Source organism: Pseudonaja textilis, chromosome 4, assembly GCF_049901715.1.
Source record: "Pseudonaja textilis isolate UNSWEBS1 chromosome 4, rPseTex1.2, whole genome shotgun sequence".
Taxonomy (NCBI): Eukaryota; Metazoa; Chordata; class Lepidosauria; order Squamata; family Elapidae; genus Pseudonaja; species Pseudonaja textilis.
Window position 1 is genome coordinate 64,242,797 of NC_141993.1, and position 7,470 is coordinate 64,250,266.

Genomic DNA, 7,470 nt, shown 5'->3' on the forward strand with positions numbered 1-7,470 from the left:
GAACAGGAAAGGAGCAGAATTCTTATCATTTTCAACTGGTACACAATAAAAAACCAAGCCTGGCCAATTATCCCATTGTTCTAACAGTGAATTTGTAAAACAAACAAATAAAATATGCAGTTGTTTGCCAATCCATTGGTAAACTTTGTAAAAAAAACTGAAAAGATTGTTTTTGATGTGGAGCTAGAAAGTATAGGTGGAAGGTGGTGGAGGACCAGGTCATGCATTGGTATCCTTGAGAAGTGATGTGTAGGGTGTGGTTGTGCAGATATCATCTGGGAGTGTAGACCCGCCCTGAACCTCTGATTAGAAGTTACACTGTGCTGTGTCTGGAATGTATGAGAAAGAAGAGGAGGAAGAAGGTTGACCAGAGATTTCCCTAAAGCTTGGGAAAGTACCTATCATGGGTTGATCCAGCTGAATCTATAAAGAGGTTTAAGATCTTTTTGACAGGTGATGGCTAAATTTTATAGCATCTGTAAATATAGTTTGGCTAAGATGTTGAGATCTTTTAAAACCAGTTTTCCATTTTTGTAATAACAACATTCATAATTATGTGATGTGCAACATAACAAAATATATTTGTATATTTTGGTTGTATAATTGGTTAAAATGTGTACTCTTTCTAGCAAGGAGAACAAGGGATTTTGCAAGAAGAGCTCCTTGCCAAGAATTGGGGGATGTAAAGACCACCTTCTATTTTTAAGTCATGCTTTAAGCCCTGGTTGCATGTGTCCTGCATTTCCTAAGCTAACATTTAAGTCTCGCTGTTGCCTGGATCTGTAAATCTATGTTCCCTTCAGACCATTGATTTATTACAAAAGAAAAGCCCATTCATGTCTTCTCAGAAGCAACTCTATGGAATATAGTAAGCCCTATATCCTGGGAAGTGACCTGCACATTTGTTCTTTTAGTTTTAGTAAAATGTAAATGTTCTATATGACAGTAGCAGCAAGAAAATGCTAAGAAGGATTTAATTAGGATATATTTAGGCCTTAATATTTTTCCTACTAAACGTTTCATAAGAAAAGGTATGAAGGCTATGCAGGGGTGGGATTCAAATTTCTTAACAACTGGTTCTGTGATCTTGGTGATCATGTGATGGGTGGGAGTGGTTTGCTGACTGGGCATGGCTTGGTGGTCATGTGACTGGGTGGGCATGGCTTGTATATAAATATTATATTAAATATTGATTTTTTATAGAAGAGAGCAACTTTTACCCAAAAGCAGGCAAAGCAGACAGTCAGATTTAGTTGGGCACAGAATCACAGATTCACTTAGAGATTTATCTATCTGCAATCGGCTATCTGAGTCTATCACATAAAATTTGCTTGCAAGCAAACTCACGAAATTAACTCACAACACACCATGTATGTAAATATTGATTTTTTTTTATTTAAAAAAGAGCAACTTTTACCCCAAAGCAGGCAAAGCAGGCAGGCAGATTGAGTTGCTCACAGAATCACAGATTAGAGTTCTATCTATCTGCCATTGGCTACCTGAGTCTGCACTGAAAAGCTTGAATCCTAAGGAAGGTTCGGCTCTGCTTTTACATTTGCTGGAAAGCAAGAAATCCCAGGATTTCCTGCTTTCTAGCTAATCTAAATCTCCTGGCAGAGCAGAACAACTGATGGGTGGGGGAAAAAAAAGGAAAAATAGCAACTTACCAAACCAGGCAAGTTGGATGGCTCGCATGCCAGGTAAAGAGTGAGTGGATGGGGAGGGGAGGGGCCAGCCAGTGGAGCGATTTGCCGGTTCTCTGAACTGGAGACAATTATATGTACAGCCTTTGCAAGAAATCATCAGCTGTGCCGCTTGGACAGCTGACAAGCGCTGTGCTCAGGTGCGCAGCATTTGAAAATCCTCGTGTTTCCTGCTTTTTCAACCTCAGCTGTGCCGCGCAAAGCACCTGAGGAGGGAAAAGCATGGAATAAAGGACAGCCTAGAGCCTGGAGAAGCGAGTGGGCCAAACACCAAACCAGTTCGGTATCAGCTGCTCTTCGCAGCTACAGGTTCTATAGAACCGGGCCGAACTGGTAGCATCCCACCCCTGAGGCTATGGAAAGAATTAAATATAAAGACGCACACAGTGATATACACACTACTATAAAGAAAGAAACAGGAAAGGACCTAATATTTTCTGCTTTCTGAAGAAGATACAGTAGATTCCAGTAAAGCAGATTAAAAAACAAAAACAAAGAACAGTTGCTAGGCATTTATGGATACAACTATAGACTAAAAATCATGCTTTCCGGGAATATTGTCATATGTGTTCCCTAGTATACATAACATTTGTTTTCGTATCTAGTTTCAGAGTTTTACAAGAGGGCTGGGGCAGAAGAGAAAACAAAAGGTGAGATTAACATTTGTAACAGAACAGGACTGTGAGTGTCTTTCTCTCAGAAAATAAGCTTCTGGTATAACACGTGACAGTTTGATTGGGATTGTTTGCGACAAGAAAAATTATTTCAGATTAGATGTTAATTTAATCATTTTCTAATAGCATATATTGATTAAAAATATGCAGTGAACATGACTCAGGGACATCTGACAACCATATTTAGTTTCTGTTGTGGCAGTCTTTCCTCATTCTGAAAAGCTCACCAAATTTTTGTCCACTGTATCAATAGTGTATATGTGTATGTATTGGGTTCTGCATTCCTCTCATTTGGGGGAAGTATAAGACTTATAATATTGGAAGCATTGTTTTTCATTCAATCGCATTTATTAAAGGCAAATCTTTTTGCAAAAAATTTGCAAAATTTAACTGGAAATACAAATTCTTTCAACCCTTCAGCAAACAATGAAAAAATGCAAAAGAAGATTTACTCTGGGTCTGGGCATGTCCAGCACAAATATTCTTGGCATGCCCAAAGCATGTTCTGCAAGAGAAAACTTGTTATGTGTCTGAGCACATTCAAAGTAGATACTCTACGCATGCACAGAACATATTGTGGAAGGGTAAAATGTCACTTAGTAAAGGAAGCATGCTTTATATGTCCTGGTACACTTGCAGAGATCACATTTGACATTTACTTTTTAAAGTCCTGCATGCTTTTGAAAAATAAAAAGTTATAATTTTGATGTTTTTTACATCATTGGAGATACTCTTCAGTATCTTCAGTATCTAAGGTGGCAAGCCTCATTGAAAAGAATATCAAATGCTGATCATCTTTTATGAAATCTAATATCAGTATTTTGATAAATGGAAATGTTGTTTTTTTCAACCAGGTATTTGATTGCTATAAGCAATTTTCATGGAGCAGCAGTAGAACATGAGAACAATGTAATATAGTACTTATCAGACAGTCTATGAAATTGTTAATAGCTCCCCGTGCCCTGTAAAAGACCTCTGGTAGATAAGTGATTGGTTTTACTTCTTACATGAATATACGATTTATGACTACAATTGACCTCGAAATTTCTGTTGCTAAGTGAGAAAGTTCTTAAATGAATTTTGCCCCATTTCTAGCCACATTTCTTAAGTGAATCACTGCAGTTGTTCCGTTAGTAATACAGTAGTTAAGTAAATCTGGCTTTCCTGTTGATTTTGCTTGTCAGAAGGTTGCAAAAGATGATTACATGATCCTAGGACACCACAACCTTCATAAATACATGCCAGATGTCAAGTGTTTGAATGTTGATCATATGACCATAGGGAACTTGCAACTGTGGTAAGTGTGAAAAACAGTCATAAGTCACTTTTTCAGTGCTGTTGTAACTTTGAACACTCACAAGATGAACTGTTGTAAGTTGAGGATTACCTGTACCAATGGTTGGTGTTCACCTTAAAAGATTGTATTTATATTTTGCAGTCTCTAAATTAACACTGCCTAGAAAGCCTGCAGTTCAAAGGAGAAGAGTGTATTTATATTACAGATATCTGAGAATTTATCAGGTCTGGAATGTGGCTGTAGTTCAGTTCTATCAGAGAGGCTGAAGTATTTTCACTGTGTAATTCAAGTGAAAACTGGCTTGCTTGTGATTGCAGGTTTGATTTTGGGATATGAAGGGGCTAGAAAGAGGTACATATTATATAATGATGTGTAATTCCATTTCTTTGGAAAAAAGTGATAATCATCTAATATCATAAAAACATTCTTCTGATTTTGACTTTTCTTTACATTTAATAATACATTTTTAAGCAGGTAGGTGATCATTTCCACATAGCCTTTCAGTTATGCGGAACTATGAAACTAATCTAACTATTTATTATAGATCTGGTCATGTAAGAAATTACAGGATGTGGAAATTCCTTATTTCAAGACAGAAGAAAACATGATAAAAAGCTCCCAAGAAACAGGTCAAGACCTAGCTTTCCGGGCAGAGGCTTATAGTCTTGATAAATCCCAAGGGTCAGTTCCCTAGAAATAAAATACTATGTTCTGCCTAGATTATCTCTAACAGTTTGATCTCATAGATATTACAAAATGTTTACAAAGAAACACAACAAATGCTCCATCGTATTGATGATCAAAATATGCCTCAGATACTCCTTTATTTGACAAGTGAAATACATTGATATTTTACAGCTAGAAATATTTATTGCTAAATGGCCATTTAGGCCAATATTTTTCAGGGCTGTAGTCACATTTATTTACATAGTATTCATGAGTAGTTAGACTGAATTGGAGATTTGAAAATGGCTATTAGCAAACCCATATGGAGAGTATATTAGTCTGAAAAGTTTGAGGATAAGGATGAAGAATGGTATACAGATTAAAGATTACAAATCTAAGCCTATGAAGGGCTGTTTTTTACCCTCAGAAGTTCCAAAAGGTACCTTCTGACCAAATGTGTGTGTATAGAATTGAACAAGTGCTGAAAAAAAGAGGGTGACAAAAATAAAGACAAATTAAAAGACCTTTTTAACCTTTCTGGTTGATCTTTAATGATGCAGAACAAAACAGATGCTGGAACATCCTAGTTGCTTGATTGAATAAGGCATTTCTATCAGCCAACTTTTTAATGAATGTTTTCTTTAGCTCTAAAATTCAGAATTGTGATGGTTTTAGAGGAAGATTTCTTTTCAATCTGTTCAGGGCTATTTCTGCTATTACTTCAATTATATTGGCATCAGCAATATAATGTTGAGGCTTTGAACAATGTTTTTATTCAAGACCTCAACAAGAAAGACTATTGTTTCTATTGCTCAGAACAGTAATTACATCAAGGGCTTCTTCGATGAATGCTATTTCTATGAATTGTGACACACACCAATTACCATTAATTTATCTATTACCTGCCAATACCGCAAATGTGCAAATGTGAAGAAAGATGATCATGAAATGGATGTGCAGATTCAAAAAAGTGAAAATTTGGCTTCACTGACTATAGAAAAGTCTTTGAATGTATCGAGCTATGGAATATCCCTAGGGAAATGGGAATTCTACAACATCTTATAATCATCATACAAAGCTATACAATTGCCTATATTACACCGCTGCTGAATGACGTGCACTGGCTTCCAATTTATTTTTTCTTCTTACAGTTCAAGGTAATGGTAGTTACCTATAAAGCATGAGTGTTCATGAGTGTTTGCCTGGGTTGCATAGAGTGAAGAGGAATTGCCTTGGGCTGCATATGAAATATATAATATAATTAACGTGTTTAAATCATCTAATAATGTTAAAAGGTTTTACAATGTTGTGGGTTCATGTTATTACCTGTCACGGGCTTTAATGGCAAAGGCCATTAAAGGGACAGCCTTCCCTGATGTTACTTGCCCAATTCAATTAGGGTGGGTATATTCCTGATCCCTTCCCTTAAATATTATCATCTGATGGGACCTAAAAGATCCACATTCTTTGTAACTGCCTCTATTCTATAGAATATTTTTCCTTTGAGATCTGGCATGCTCATTTTTTCTAGTCTTTGCCCCCACAAAATGGGAGCAATAGATACTGGGAACCTATCTTGCCACACTGCAATTTTTACTAAGCAACCATAATGAGTTACTAATACCTTTTTTAGCCTATTAACAGGTTGGACAAAATAATTCTATATGTACCTTCTACTAGCAGATAAAGATCCCAATAGATATAGTTGTATCACATATTATATTTTCTTTTTAATGAAGTCTACAATTGTGATTCACAATAAAAACTTACTGACTTAATTTTATGCTACAAAAATAGGGAGAAACTGTATTTATTCCTTTTTAAATTATGATGCTGTAAGTAGAAGGCCACTTCTCTGAATTTCAATGTTGCTATGTTTAGTGAGTAAACATTTGATCTAAGATATTCCAATCCACTACTTGGTTGTTTTTTTCTTGTTATGCAGTAAGCCCTCTATCTCATAGCAAACTCATGAAAATAGAAACCTGGTTATATGATAAAGTTCCTCTTTTGCCGTGACATATTGCAAAAAGCTGTATTAGGCAACAAGATGAAGTAGCTTTGTCAGAAAGCCAAATTTACCCGAAGAAAGTGATGTTCAAATAGAGAAACAAGTGTTTTAAAGTTTATAGCTTTATCACTGAAGCATTTCATACTCCACTTGAATCAGAAAGTTGCCCGGAGACAACACTAGGAATAATTGGAGGAATATTACAAACTTAAAAGTAGCCTTAAGGCAGTTTGAATCTCTATGATACTTTTATCTTACCATCTTAGATCCCACCTTACCATTTCAATGGTGGCATGGTTATGTTTTGCTTTATTTTTACCAAGGCAAAGACAGCATTCTCCTCATAGTAGTATGGATGAATAAACATGTAATGGGTGTTCAGCTTTGTGATAGGCAGGAACATGACAAACACTCTTGGAATAGCATGGAATTGTCTCCTAATGATTGGTTACACAACCATTATAGTCTTGCCAACTTTTGTCTTGCAACATTACACCTGCATGTACAGGCAAATTATGTTTAGTAAGGAAGTAGTCCAATCTTTGCATATGCAAGGAGTCAGGATTCCAGAACTGATTTTGTTTTTCTACTGAGAACTCCAGACATAAAAAATATTTGAAAGCATATTAATAAAACACGGAATGTAAGAAAGCCACTTGCAAGTTTATTTGAATATTGTTCCGTAGGTTATATTTCTTAAGTTCTAATATGCCGACTTTAGACATAGAAGCTAGTGTGTGCTTAACTGTAATCTTTTCGGGGTAAGTCCTACAACATTTCATGCCATATATGGCTTACAAGCGTGATAAAAGGGCAGAACAATAGCTTTTTCTTCTAGCCTTAGTTTCGTCCCCTGGAACCTATAACCTCGGCTGCACTGCGACCCACCGCATGCGGACAGCCCACCTCTTCTCCCCATGCCAGGGTGGGAAGAAAAAAATGGGAGAGGCTGGTAGCAACTACTCATCTCTCCTCCCCTTCCCCGCTTCTCCTTTCAAGATTCGCTGTGGAGCGGAATAACTTTTTCCTTCGACCGCCTTCCCTTCCTCCAGTAGATGGCGCTCCGGCTGATCTGAATTACCAGACAGGGTAAAACAGGGCAGCGATTGGCTCCTCCAA